We start from the raw sequence: 14416 nt of genomic DNA, 5'->3' as shown, positions 1-14416 counted from the left end.
GAAAAATTAGAATGAATCACTGGCAGGTATCTTGGCAACAGTCTTGATCCTTGTACTCATCCCATGGCTCTTAGCCACTTCTTATTCTTCCCTCCAGCTATGCTGCACTCACAATCTTAAGTCCAGACTCAGAGTCCAGAGTGATGTGCAGGTCATGCCTCATCCCAAAGGGATGTGTATTTTCCATGTGTTACACTATCCTAGCTGCTGCATAGTTGAGAGGGAGGCTGTATCTTTTTTTTTCAATGATGTGCAGAGAGGGGTGCCATCCTTTATCCTCACTGACACTGCTTCTTGCATAATTATCACCCATCTATTAACCCCCATCCTGTCAATATTATCACTTTAACTTTATTGACCACCTCACAGCTGCTTTTGCAGTTCTTTTGCTCGTTATAGAAGAATCACTGGTGTTCAAGTTTCTGTCTCAGTCGTTGCTACTGAAGGAGATATCCTGGTGGTGTTTCTTTCTTCTCTTTCTTCTTTGTCTCATCTGTTGCTCATCTCTTCCACTGTTGTAGGCTGCAGCAGAGAATTTATGGTATCTCTGTTTTCAGACATACTGGAGATAATTCTTTTCAGGTGTGAAAATAGTGTTTTATGTTCAAAATGTGACAAAATTATTTTCATTTTAAATGAAATCTGGATGGTCTAGGCAGCCCCCAAACAGATGCTGATGGAATAAGACTGGCTGGTTCTGTCATGCCCCATCTCTCTGGTGAATACTGATAAAGGCCAGACCTGGCCTGTGTAGGCAGTTGAGTATTCACCAGGCATTCGCACTCCTTCAGTGAAGGTCCATTTTGTTTTCAGGATGTTCCAGCCCACTCTTTTCCCAGTTCCTAGACAGATTTTCACCATGAGTCCTCCGCTTTTAAGGCTTCAGGGCACAAGAATCACATTTCAGTGGTTTTGTCTCGTGTTTTTCTTTATGGTTGCTGTGAAGATAGCAGTCATCACACTATCCTGGTATCTGTTATTCAATGATACTGTAAGTTTGCTCTTCCTGAGCAGTGGTAGTTAGCTATTTCCATGTCTGAGTTACCTTTTCCTACTAAAATGAAATAGGAACATATGACTTGAATAATAAGGTATCAGATTTGGTTACTACTTCACTATAAAACCCAAGTGTGGCAGCAAGAAATGCAAGGACCTTTCAGGCATAATTTGAATTGTATCCTAGAAGGGTGAATGTGCAGGCTCAACATGTCCACACACTGATAAAAAAAAGAACCCTTCGCTTATTTTTTTCTACATATTTCAGAGCGAAAACAGGCTCCCTTACAAACATCTCTGTGGCATTCCACTGATGCCTAAATCACCTACTTTTTGAATTAGAACATCTGCACCTGCCTGGTTTTGCAGCCTCTCCATTCTTCTGGAGCATCTGGTGGTAACAATTCTAATCTTTATTCTTTTTAGCATATCAGGAGACTAGGTCCAGGAGATGTGCATTCAGTGTATATGCTTAGCAGCAGACTGCTGAACATTTTGCATTCTCTTTGCTCATATCAAAGAGACTTCAGTTGTTTGTTCTGGTGGACACAGGACAGACTTCTTAATTTACACCAATGAGAGAAAAAGCAAATTATTGACATTTTATATAGTAATAACAAAGTCTATATAGCAGAGGTCTCATTCCCCATCCTCACTAGACAGTACTATGATTACATCTCACTTAGATGCCTAGCATCTTAAAAATCATCTTAGAATCATAAGCATATGCCCTATTATTAAAAAAAAAACTTCTTCAAAATTATGCCTCTCTTCAAAAGTGGAGAAAAACAGTGAAAGCTAGCCTTGGTGGTGCTGCACTTAGATTTCTCCACTGGTTTCCATAATCTCAGCTCCATTGTTTTGTGCACTTAGTCATTTAAAGCCAGATTTTTCAAACTGAGTTTCTATGTTTTGTAGGCATGCTTTTGTTCTATCATTTGGCAGATGAATGACTTGAGATGTAACTAATGTGATAGTTGGATCACACTTGAGAAGTCCTTTATGCATTTTTATTTTTTAATTCCATATCGTGGATTTGGGTACTATTGTGAACAGGAATTTTTGGGTCAGGCTCAGTAGTTCCCACTGAAGTCAATGAGGGATTTTTCATTAGCTTTAATACTAGATAGAGCCTGAGTTGTCTTACTCAAAACCAGTGAAAGTCGGTGGGTGTTTTTATCTAAGTAAAGGATTCAGGATTTGATGCAATGCAAGCCTGGAGCATGTTACTTAACATTATGTAGTTACTTTAAAAGTGGCTGCAAATAGTAAGATTTCTGAGAGTTACTTTGAAGAAAGATGTGTATGTGCACATTTTAGCACTGAAAGGCATTTCCAGGTGGCCTTTACTAACTGTTTGAACTAGAGTTCAAGTTTCATTCCAAGGCAGTTGGAAAATGACATATTAGAAAACATCCTATTGGTGCTGTTCTTCACTCTACATAAAGAAACAACATAGGAAACCCTTTTCCTACTTGGTTTCCTGTAATTTTTTTAGCGTGTTAGTGTAATTCTACTTCCTCCTTCCAAACTTTATGTAATCAGTTCTCGATAAAACTGTGCTCTTGAAAAAGTATTCTAGATTGAATTTCAGTCTGAGAGCAAGAGATTTTGCTCTTCCTGTTACTTTTTAATTTAAACTTGAAAATTAGGAGTCAGACAAAAGTGCATGGTTGTTATACGGGTCTGTGATCAAGGCACAGACTTCTGAAATCAAAAGCTGATAGAGAAAGACTTTTTGTTTTGTCCCAGTCTTGAGTTCCCTTTCAGCTTCCAGCAGTGCTGACTGTCTTAGTGCAGTGCTTCTGAAGTAAATAATGTTAGTGCATGATACAGTGCTTTACCTTGTAATCTATTGGTTTAAAATATGGCCATTAAGATAGGAAGTTCTTACAAAGAGGTCATAGTCTCAAGGCATTTTCTTTTGCAGTTAATACAGCTTTTAGAAGTCACCCAAGTAACGCTTTTGCTTTCCTTGGTTTTCAAACATGAACATTCTCCCAAGATTTCAGATGACATGACCTAATCTGACATTAGTCGCTTGGGATGACTTGCAGAGAATATATCCATGAAGAAAAGAGCCATAAATAGGGTCAGGAGTTACTTACCATCTTTATCACATGAGTACATTCACTTTTGTCTTGGCAGGGGCAGGCAAAACACAAAGGAACTTTTCAGAGGTCCTGGGCCTTTTTGTTTTTTTGCTTTGGAAATAGGCATATTTTTAAAATCCAGACTTGAAATTTGGCATGGGAACAGCTTTGCACAAAAATATCCTTTCTGCTGCCCTTTAAACAAATAACTAATGTTCTCACTTTTTTCTTTTTTTTTTCTTTTCAAACAAATCTAGACAGAAAAGTTTGTGACCTCTGAATACCATTTGATCTCTACTGCAGTCCTTACTGCTACTGTTACTATTGTAATGATCATGATGTTGCTAGGATGCTTAGGATTCTTAGTTACAGGCTGTATCATCATTAGCTTTGACAGTGTACCAGAACAAAAGGAAAAGGTGTGGTCCCTTTGCTCCAGATCTTACAATCTAAGTACAAGACGAGAAGACAGGTGCATTCCAATGGACAACAGAGAGCATGGAAATAATGAGGCAAACTGGTAATTATGATATCGGTAGTCATAGTGTATGAGCAGCTTGACCTTTGTCAGGACTTTTGTACAAGTTGTACAAGTTTTGTACAAGTTTGTACAAGTTTTGTACAAGTTTTTGTACAAGAGAGAAAAATGAGGTACTTTTGCAGATTCCTGTATGGAACCTTTCAGAAATGTGGGAGACATGATTAAGTGTTTGATTTCAAATCTTGCATATGAGCAATAGAGAATTAACATAGTGGACAGATCAGAGTCAGTACTCAGCTTCCCCAGCATTGAATGAGAGATTATAATTGAGAGAGGAACAGGCTGTGAATGGATTGAAAATCAGGATAAGCAGCTTATGTTTAATGTGACAGAGAAGGGGGAATCAGCAGCCAGCCCAGGTATGCAGAGAGGAGAGACAGTCAACATTGTCGGTGTTTTGGATTGGTATCAGAGAAGTCAGCTTCCATTTGTCAGGGCAGAGAGAAATGTGGCCGTGTTTCAGATGTGACATGACATATCTCAGCCTAGCTGAGAATTTTAGGTGTACTGGTGAATGAAGAAGCTGCTCATTAGCACTGTTATACATAAAGAATCAATAAGCTTTGGACATAGACCAGATGTGAATCCGAATTTAAGATCATTATTGCTCTCCTGCTCTTGTCTCCAGACTGTTCATGATAGCAACTCCACCTTAGCTTACTTTTTGCAACTGCTTCCTCTCTTTCTGCTCATGCTATTTCAGTGCCTCTAGAGACAATCCAAAGACCATGTGACTTCCTCCACAACAAAACATATTCCCCCGTTTCAACTAAATTAGCTTTTTCCCCCCACTGACTTCAGAACTAATCCTTGGCAAGTGTGCTTTCCAGTCAATATTCAATACATATTCAAGCTCCGTGTCATATAGATCCACTGGGATATAATCTGTTACTAGAACTGGTGTACTTGCATTCAAGTAACTAAGTCAGTCATAATACACTATTGTTTTCATGCAAGTTTCTTTGGGAATGTTTTATTTTGGAGAAGTGTCCTATTTTTTAAGATGGCAAAGTGAGGTATTGTAAAAACAAAATAATTAAATAGATGCTTAAAATAATGGCTACATTCGTAGATAATTCACATTTTACAACCTAAACGGGGTGAAATTATGAATTAGTAGCCTAATCTCTATTTCTGTCTGACATTTGCTTCCAGTAAATTCATCATTGTCAGCTCAAGAAAGCTGAAGAGCTTCAGCCTATCTACCTTCTCAGTAAGGCAAAGTGATAATCTATAAAGCGGATTCATGCAAGACTGTATGTTGTCTTAAGAATTTTTGCAAAGTTGATAATATTACAATGATTTTGTTTTGTGGATATGAAGGTTTCATAAGAAAAAATACATATTTCACTAGAAATACTGGGTACATTTCAATTTTACTTTTTGCCTATCAGTTAATAAAACTTGAACATGATATTTGACAAGTTTGAATTGAAAAGAAAATGGGGTATTAAAAAAACATTAAATGTACAGTTTTCTAGTAGCAAGGACATACTATTTATTTGGAGAAAGGAGGACAGATCAGACAGAGATCCTTCAAATAGTTCTGCTCCTGTCCCAGAAATTGCAAGAGAAATGATGATCATCTTGACAAATGTCTGCTCAAACTAAAGCAGAGACTCATAGAAGGGTTCCAAGGGTTCATCTTGTCTGTAATTCAGCTCAAGCTTAAGCTTTGCAACCGTTCTTGCTGCTGTTTAGATGATTTGTCTCTCCTAACTTTCAATCCTTACCTTCTTCCACTGCCATTCACCTTATATCTAGATTAGTGAAAGAACTGCTTGTCTGTTGGCAACATTAAATTCTTTCCTAGCAGAATCAACACGTGTTGACAGTGTGGGACAGTGTATGTTTTATCCAGGGTACTTACGGGTTCCAAAACATGCATAAGATGTACAGTAGCACAGTAAGACAGTTCCCAGAGTCAAATTCTGGAACACCACACTCTCTAAAAGCTCCACTGTCTTGAAAGGGTGTTTAAAAACATTGATGTTTTAGCATATATTATTGAACTGTGAAGTACAGATTGGTTTGCTTTTCTTTTCCCTCTGAAAATATCTCCGTCTCAGAAAATGTAATATATAGTGATAAATACTAACACAGAAAAATTGTGCTCTGAAATTAGGTCATTACATTCTGCTCCTTTTCAGTATATAGGCTGTAATATTGTCTCTTTTAGGTTTTGATTTCTTACAATCACACTAGTTTTACAATCACACTAGTCTTACAATTCACACTAGTTTTCAGTTTGTAAGTATGAATAAAAGTCAGTTATGGATGGAACATTATGAGAGCTCCTTCTCTTCAGAACCTGATATACTTACATGTAAAAAGCACTGCAAAAAATTCCAGACATTTGATACTTACATATGGCTAATTTTCCAACACATTGAATAAATATTCAAGACTTTTCAGTGTTATTATTTCTGTGGAAAATAATGGGTAACCTCACTACATTTTTAGAAATTGTACAAAGGCTATTTAACTGAATTTGTTATCACAAGTGCAGAGTAGTGAGCAATTAATGCTTCCTTTTGAATCTTTGCAAGTGGAATTAATTAGGCTTGCATGTTCTGCATTGAAAGTGTTGAAGGGAAGACTGAAATGCCAAAAGCAGCTGCAGAACTCAGAAAGAATGAAAGGCTAAACTTGCACTGAAGATATGATATTGCCCCAGCTTTCCTCCCATCTCTGAATATAACACCTGCTTTTGAGGAAATGAAACCTGAAACTGTATAAATCACTATAAAGGTTGTTTCTATTTCCAAGTGTAGTCCAGAGCCCAGTATTTGTGAAAGTAGGGTTCCATTACTGGAAGAGCACACATTAATTTTTATATTCAACATCATGTTTGATGAGGAGACTCAATGAAACAGATGTACAAAATTACATCAGATTTTAGTATCCTTTTATGATAATTGCTTTTGTAAATGATGTCTTACTCACCCAAGTACTCATTAGCATATGCAGTAATCATCATACATATATGTATGTATTAATAAATAAAATGTGTTTTTTGGCTGAAGATCTTTGAATTCATAGTTTGAAATGCTGCTTTAGATTACTATAAATAGTAATTTCCCTTTCCTTGTTTAATGTCGTTACTCTCAGGTAATATTCCTATAGTGACTTCCCATACAAAACCTTAATTGTTAATATGAAGAAAAGAATCATGGTTTTTCACAATTAGATATGAAAAATCCCCCAAACCTTGCCAAAAACATTTTTGGTGTAATTTTTTTCTATACAAGCATGCCATGTAACAAATTTTTACTGAGGTATTTAGTGTCACCTATGAATTTACTTTTGCAGCAACAGATAAAAAACTTGCCCTAATCTGTCTTTAAGCTATTAGTCATTAGTATTGCTCTGCTCTGGAAGCATGTAGCATATAGTCTGTGTTCTAATTTTCAGTGTTTACTACTTGTAAAAACAATTGGTTTCAATTGGCATGTATCTCTTTCTGGAATGTGCTATATTATCTTTCTGTAAATACAGAGTCAAATAATGTTTCACATCAGCCTATATATAGCTCTTGTTTCTCAATGCCATCTTTGTCAGAGTGGCTTTTTTTGAGGGCCTGGCCCCATTGGAGGCCAGCAGCTAATACATATAACAAGAAGAGAGGCCCTACTGCAAGGACTTGACACAGACCAAGCAAGCTTAGTTAAAAAAAGTTTAGCTTGGAAGGAAAGTGTAAGAAAGGAAAAATTATATTTATAGTTGTGCACCATGCCACCAAAATAACTCTAAAAGCAAATTTGTTCTTGGTTGTGTCCAATGCTTAATACATATCAGGCATATCAAAATCAGTATTACCACGGTTTGAGATGTATTTACATGTGTGCACACATTACAGTCTCACTCTCCAGGGAACTACTATGTTTTCTTAAAAGTATAGCTCACAATTACCACAGCGCAATGACTTGTATTTTCCTAACTGATTTCCATGAGGCTGGTTTTGTCTCTTGAGGATCCAGCTCCCTCATTAGATTGAAGGCATATATATAAGCAAATATCTCTGAAGTTGGTCAAATTCCTCTATTGAAGTAATATGATAGTGAAGAATGGAATAATAAGAAATTTCACAGACTGAATTGCTCATGATCCTCCCTGTCTTTCAGATGGCACGGTTGTCCCATCCAGTAGCAAATGTGAGGGCCAGAGTTCAAAATATTCCTAGGATGTGAATGATGCTTTGCAACTTTTCCCTGACATTCATTGTTCTGAGTAACACAGCACTAGACTGTAAATTTCAGTGTTGTCTTTGAGGACCCTGAAATGATGTCCAGGCTAGGCAGATAGGAAGGAACGTGAACGTAGTTTTATCTGGGACAAGAAGAATGAAAGGTGTTTAATGATCATATGTACGTACTTTGCTGTATTTGAAAAGAAACATTTGCCACTGCGAATTCACCCTTATTTTCATCATTTCCACTGTCTTGCACACAGCTGTCTGTGAAAACCAATCTGATCTAACATTTCAGAGGAAAAGGCTTCCCGCATAAGCTCAGGGCTGTAGGCTTTGGCCCATAGGATTTACTTCCTCCATGGGCTCAAGTGATAGAAATTTGTTTGCTGTGTTGCTTCTTTTGCCTAAAAATTAACCAGTACATGCAAGTCTTTGATCAAAACTGAATGCTAGTAACAATTTTGCCACTCCCCCCTTGCTCCGAATAGTGCTTGCTCACACAAATATTCCTCTGAGGTTGCTTTGTAGATGCAAAATAAATACATAAGAGTCTGGAGGGGTAAGAGACTGTATTTGTTGAGCAAAGGCCATATTCTGATGTCACTAGGTGCAATATTTTTGAATGGTCTTTTATGCTAAGTTTTATTTCAGGGTTCTACAAAAGTTTCATTTTTTCGGTTTATAAAGAGAATCTTAGGGATTCCAGACTGATTTTTGAGAAGAGTAATTGTGAATCCTAAAAACACCAGTGAAAGGAAATACTGATTCATTAAACAGTACAGTTAAAGACAGAAGACACATTAACTGTCTGCATTTTCCTCCTAATATTCATAAGATATCAGTGTGAAAGAGAGACAAGAATGAGTATATCATTTCCAGAGTCTTTAAATAGTTACTTATTTAGATCACCAGAAAATGGCCCCATCCTGCATAGGACGCAAAACCCAGCAATACACTATTAAATGAAACTGTTCCAGATAAACTGCAAGCCAGTTGACCCTGGAAATTTAGTACCAAAGTTGCGTGACTTGAAAATCTGTTCAAAGCAAGGCATGGCTGCAGGCCTGGACTGTTGTACTTTAGTAACCATAGTAACATGGTCTCTGGAGACCTAATGCTTATGAATTTTCCTTTATTTCAAGGAAGAGTAATAAGAGAAATGTGGCTTGGAACTTGTTCTTTTTTTTTTTTTTTATTTCTTATTTTTACTATGCCATGACCTTGACCAAAATATCTTTGAAGTATTTACTGGCTGATTTTCTGCTATGGGACCATTAAAAATATCAGGATATATAAAGGATCTTGCCAAAGGAAGTCCTATCTTCCTCAAAATATTTGCCTTCATTCCCAAAGAGAACCTTTTTATTAGTAATATTTCTAAAACTTCTTAATGGAAGGAACTGATAACTTTCATCTCACAGCTACTGCAGGCACCAGAATAATGTTGTACTTTCTTTGAACTGACAGATTAATTGTTTTTTGTTTCAGTAGCAGGTGCAGCTTTTCGTGAGTACATAATTGGATATACATGTTTTTCAAAAGAACACAGACCCCTGTCTGGTGCCAAACTCTTTTTTTTCCATTTGGAAAAAAAAATGATTTCATTTTTAAAATACAATGTAGAAAACTCATGTAAGTGTTTTTAAAAAGCCAAATACAAACAAACAAATGTTCACAATGCATACTTAAGTCTGTCTCGCATGTTTCAGCTATTATCCTGGATTAGAAATTCCATCTGTCATTGAATCCATATGGTTTACCAAATGGCAGTTTACAACCATGTGCTTTTACAGATTAGAAGTCAGAGTTGTTTTTCATTGCAAAAGTTCTAATGTCCACAGTAAAATCTTCGTGTGTGTATGTGTGTGCATGTAAGTATTCTTAACAAATTGCTAAAAAATGTCGTAGGATGCAAGTGGATTTTTACTGGTAAAACACATTAGTTGTACACAGTGAAAATCCTGTAGACACTGAGCTGTGAAGTTAGGTTATTTTCCCCTAAATCCAAGAGCCCTGCTTTAGGCTTTTCAGTATTCTACACAATGGAATAGGCTGAAATGGGAAAAGCTGCTCTTTACTCCTCTGTGCCATCCTCTCCTTGGCTTAGGCAGACGTGTACTTTACAGAGCTGCAACAGGCACTAGACAGAATCTTACTCCCTGGCTCAAGTGCCTACGTTAGGAAATTTGAACTGTGCAGATGTAAAGCCGGTCCGTAGCCTCATCTTTTCTTCCCCTTTTCTTTCTCCAAGGTGGTAATTCAGGCAAATTGCTGCCGTGGTTCTGACATAGCACACCGCTGCAGTCTCCCATACACTAGGAATGAGAGAAAACTCAGAGCCAGAATTTCATTTCAGAAACTGAAGATGTTTAAAATCATAAATGGAGCCATATACTTGGTTGTCCTGTGAAATGTGAGACCTCATAACTTAAAATAAGAGAGATGTGATCATTTTTATTTCATTCTCATGGACTGAAGCTGTCTCTTGTCTCCTATTCAGCATAACAAATCATCAGGATTCTGGCCAGAATAATGGAAAATCCCTACGCAGTGTTACTGTGCAGGGTCTGAAGATGGAATTTTATATGATACCTGAGATATTTGTTTGAGAACTCAGCAGAGGTCTTTGTCACACTAATTTGCAATCATTACTACCCTGCTCTGGGGTCCCAGAGCTGTGCTAGCAAATGCTCTCCTCCTTTTCCCCAACTATATACACTAAGTGTATATCTCAGCCCAGCTATGACTCTGTTCAGAGTCACCTGCTACAGATGTCAGGTTTCATACTGTACAGAGCTTTGGGGTAATATTGATAAAATAGAAACGTTTGCAGTCTTGGATAAGACTCACTGGATTTGAAATTTGACTGCATGTTCAGCTTGTCATATTTTAGGTTACCCAGCTAAAATGAGGTTTAGACACATGGAATTTTTGTTAATCCCCAAAAGCGTTATGTGGCTACATAAAAGTTGTTGCTGCACTGAAGTGGATTTTGGTCTCCCTGCCTGCAAGGCAGAGCATCTGATGTCTGTGCTTGGGGTCATGAAAACCAGAAGATGCTTAGTTAAGAGATCTTAACTCAGAAAAGGACGTCAGCATTTTGAAAACAAAACAAAAACAAAGTGGGGGAAAGTTTATATTTCTCTTCATCTAAATAGCTTGCTCGAATCCATCCTCGGTTCTGGCTTAACATAAACACATGGCTCCTTGAACTTTTCCTCCACTTCTCTCCTCTTGCAGCAGACTCTCCCACCCTTCTTTAATAACTCCTGCAACCTCACAGATGTATGCACTGTTGCCAATCCACTGTTCTGAATGCTTAGGAATACACATGGTCCCATTTCCCCTTCCCATTCTTACAAACCTCTGCTCTGGGTCCAGCCCACTCTAGCTCTGTGACTGTGCCCATGTTCCATTGTGGGCGAGCAAGTTTTACCTTTTAAAGGTAGTGACGGATCTCCTAGGGGCCTAGACATATGCCTAGACAATGTGCCCATTATGTTGGATGAAGAAGATTCATTTTAGAATATGCGTGTTTATTTCTTGATTTATAAAAACCATATTTGGCAAAGACAGGTGCTACCCCTGTCTACTTCCTACAGGTGTTAAAAAACCCCCAGCTTTCCTGCAAGACAATGGAAGGTGCATTTGTGCATTTTAATGATAATCAGTATGATACTCTCTGAGATTCTATGATCATATTCAGATCTTGCAGTAATTTAAGTCCTCCCAGACATGGCTTGGTACATTAATTATTCATACACTATGAACTTTTAAAGAATATTCTTAATTTCTAGCTGCCTCAGTTGTGTAGGATGAAGTGAAGGTCTTCTGGAACGTGCACATTAACAGCAATAGACACCTGTGTGAAGGAGCCCCCTTAAATATAACATGGCTATCTTTGTGGAAATTTTTAGACTGTCCAAATTAAAAGTCGTGTGATCTTTTGCAGATGTGCAAAATGTAATAAAATTCCTAGCATCATGTCACTGATAGTTTCATTGCTGTGAAGAAGAGTCCAAAGAGACAAGATGCCAAAAATGCTTTCTTGTCTCCACTAGTTACTGTAAATGGATATGACAGATGCCATCCACAGAGGCTCCTCTCAGCACAGTGAAAAGGCACAGATGTGAAGACATAGAAATCTTGACACAATCTCTTATGCTTGGTGAGGTGCTGGGATGAATTTGGGCATTATTTCCAACAGAAGATAGCACCAGTCCAACAACCATTTGTGCTTGAATAGTAGACAGTGATGAACACTAATCCACCTAGTCGGAGATGACATTCATTCTGAAAAGGATCTGTATCTGTTGGGCTGACCTGAAGCTGAATGCTGTTTGCCCTTAACTATTCTTACAGCTGATTCCTGCTTAGCATAGATTTGATTAAATCAGTTGCTGTAACTGCTCTTCTGATGCCATTGCAGTCTTATTACTAGATTTCCCCAGTCACCATTTCACAGGTTCGTTGAGGCACAGCCATAGACGGTCTCACTGGGTCAAGTTTCCAAAGGTGCTCTACATTTATGACTGGGGCCAAATCTTCTGAGGAGGTCGGCTATTGTACACTGAACTCTTGAAATTCTGCCCGCCATTGTCACAGTGGGAACAGGCTTTAAGCAGTCTTGAAAATCTGGTCCTTATTTAGGAACCTGAAAGAGAACCAAACTCACAAAAGTATGTCAGTGTATCTGGTTACTGAGCAATTGAAAATCTGCCCTCATTGTGCTTCAGGATTAATATACGTGTCACTAGAACCATAAATTGAGTGAAAGGTAAAACAAAGATAATAATAATATAGCAGTATTTCATCAACAACTATTTAAACTGTAATCTCAAAAGATCTCAAAACTATCACATGTAAGGATCATCTAATCTACCTTTGGAATGCAGGCCTACTGTAGTGAAGATATGTTAGTGAATCTTTTTTAAGGTGAGATAGGCAAAATCAGTCAGTCTGAATGCAGCATGAGGGATGTTAATATTTGTGTAATATATTTAATTTAAGCTATAGTTTTAATTTTAGATTTTTCTTGTTTCTTTCCTTGCCTCACTGAGTCCGTGATACTGAATTGAGCTGTTTTCTTGACTAAGTGCTGGTCTGTATCAGTGAAATAGTCATTGCCTATTTTCTTATGTTTATTGCATTTTATAGAATTATGCTATGTATGTATTTTATGAGAGCTTACGAAAATAGCCATACTTTAAAATACAAGTGCAATTTCAGAGCCGTTACTACGAGGAAAATACCACACACCTACTTAATTTTCTTGCTGGAGATTATTGTATTACGTATATGTATCAATATATATAGATTCAAAGCAATTATTATGGAATTTAATGTTTTAAATTAAAGCAGAGAAAAAGTAGGTGACTCTTGTTATTAAACTTATGTGAATTAATGCCTGTTTCAAATGTTAAAGAGGATAACAGTATTTTGATTACATTGTAATTAGTCACCCTAACCACTATTCAAGTTAAAAAGGAAAAAGAGCGTGTTCCAGATTGTTATCCACTATTTCATTCTAGGGAAGAAAAAAAGTATTTCTGCGAAGGTACAGAAACTACAACAATGTTTGTAAGAAACCCAGTATCACCAAAGCCTCATATATTCATATTATGAATAGGAATGTATTCAATAAGTATATTATTATACAGTAAGTTACAATTTTAATACAAAACATTGGATTAGAGCTTTGTTTGTCATATAATCAGATGTCTTAAGAGAGGAGACATAGTTCAGGCAAAACGCATAGGAGATTCAAAGAATTTATACTGTTTAAATCCCAGCAATTTAATTCTGAATTACCAAAAATAAGGCTATATATATGCTATATGTATTTGTTCTTTTCTTTTGCAATTAAAAGATAATATTCTATAAACGTAACATCTCATAGGCCCAGACTCTGATTCTATTGAGCTGATTAGCCATTCAGATAGAGTCTTGAAGACTGGTATCACACTTGAGAAAAATTTGAAAATCTGAGTCAATTTAGAGCACATGCCTGACTGTTAAACTTATGATCAAAGCACCTTATTTTACTAAATTTACATAAAATTCATATATGCCTCCAGAAAAATGTGATGCCCATCTTCTGTGGAGTGTGATTGTTTCATATCTATTACATACAGAAAACGTAAAAGGAGATCAATTGTTCACTGTCTCTTCCTGTAAAATAACTAAAAGACATCAAATGAACATAGGAAGCAGCAGGCTCAGAAAGAACAAAATTCTTTACTTTGCTTTCACGTTCTTCTACTTTATACCAAGCTGTGGAATTCATTGGTGCAAGAGCTTGGGGGTATTAAAGTTCATATGGTTTCAAAATGCAATTGGACAAAGTCATGGAAGAAAAATCCACCAAATGTTATTAAAATAAAAAGACAAAGGAAGCACTAGTGTAGTGGGTGGCTGGAAGAATGTTCTAGAAAAATAGCACCACAGTCTTGTCTTTTTTCTTGCACTCTTTCCTGGGGATTCACTATCGGAGACAGGATACTGGAATTGGGTGGACCTTTGGCATAGTCTGGTCTGGCCATGTTTGTATTATGTTTGTATCTGAAATCTTTTTAAGAGACCTGACTAGAACGT

General features: G+C 37.0%; 1 protein-coding gene across 2 annotated transcripts in view; it reads left to right on the top strand.

Moving 5' to 3' along the window:
* Nucleotides 1–14416, top strand: part of AHRR (aryl hydrocarbon receptor repressor) — a 92468-nt gene that overhangs the window by 60940 nt on the left and 17112 nt on the right. The gene's annotated exons all lie outside the window — the stretch shown is intronic.

This window comes from Dromaius novaehollandiae, chromosome 2 (genome assembly GCF_036370855.1).
Source record: "Dromaius novaehollandiae isolate bDroNov1 chromosome 2, bDroNov1.hap1, whole genome shotgun sequence".
NCBI lineage: Eukaryota > Metazoa > Chordata > Aves > Casuariiformes > Dromaiidae > Dromaius > Dromaius novaehollandiae.
This window is presented reverse-complemented; position numbering and strand designations above follow the sequence as displayed.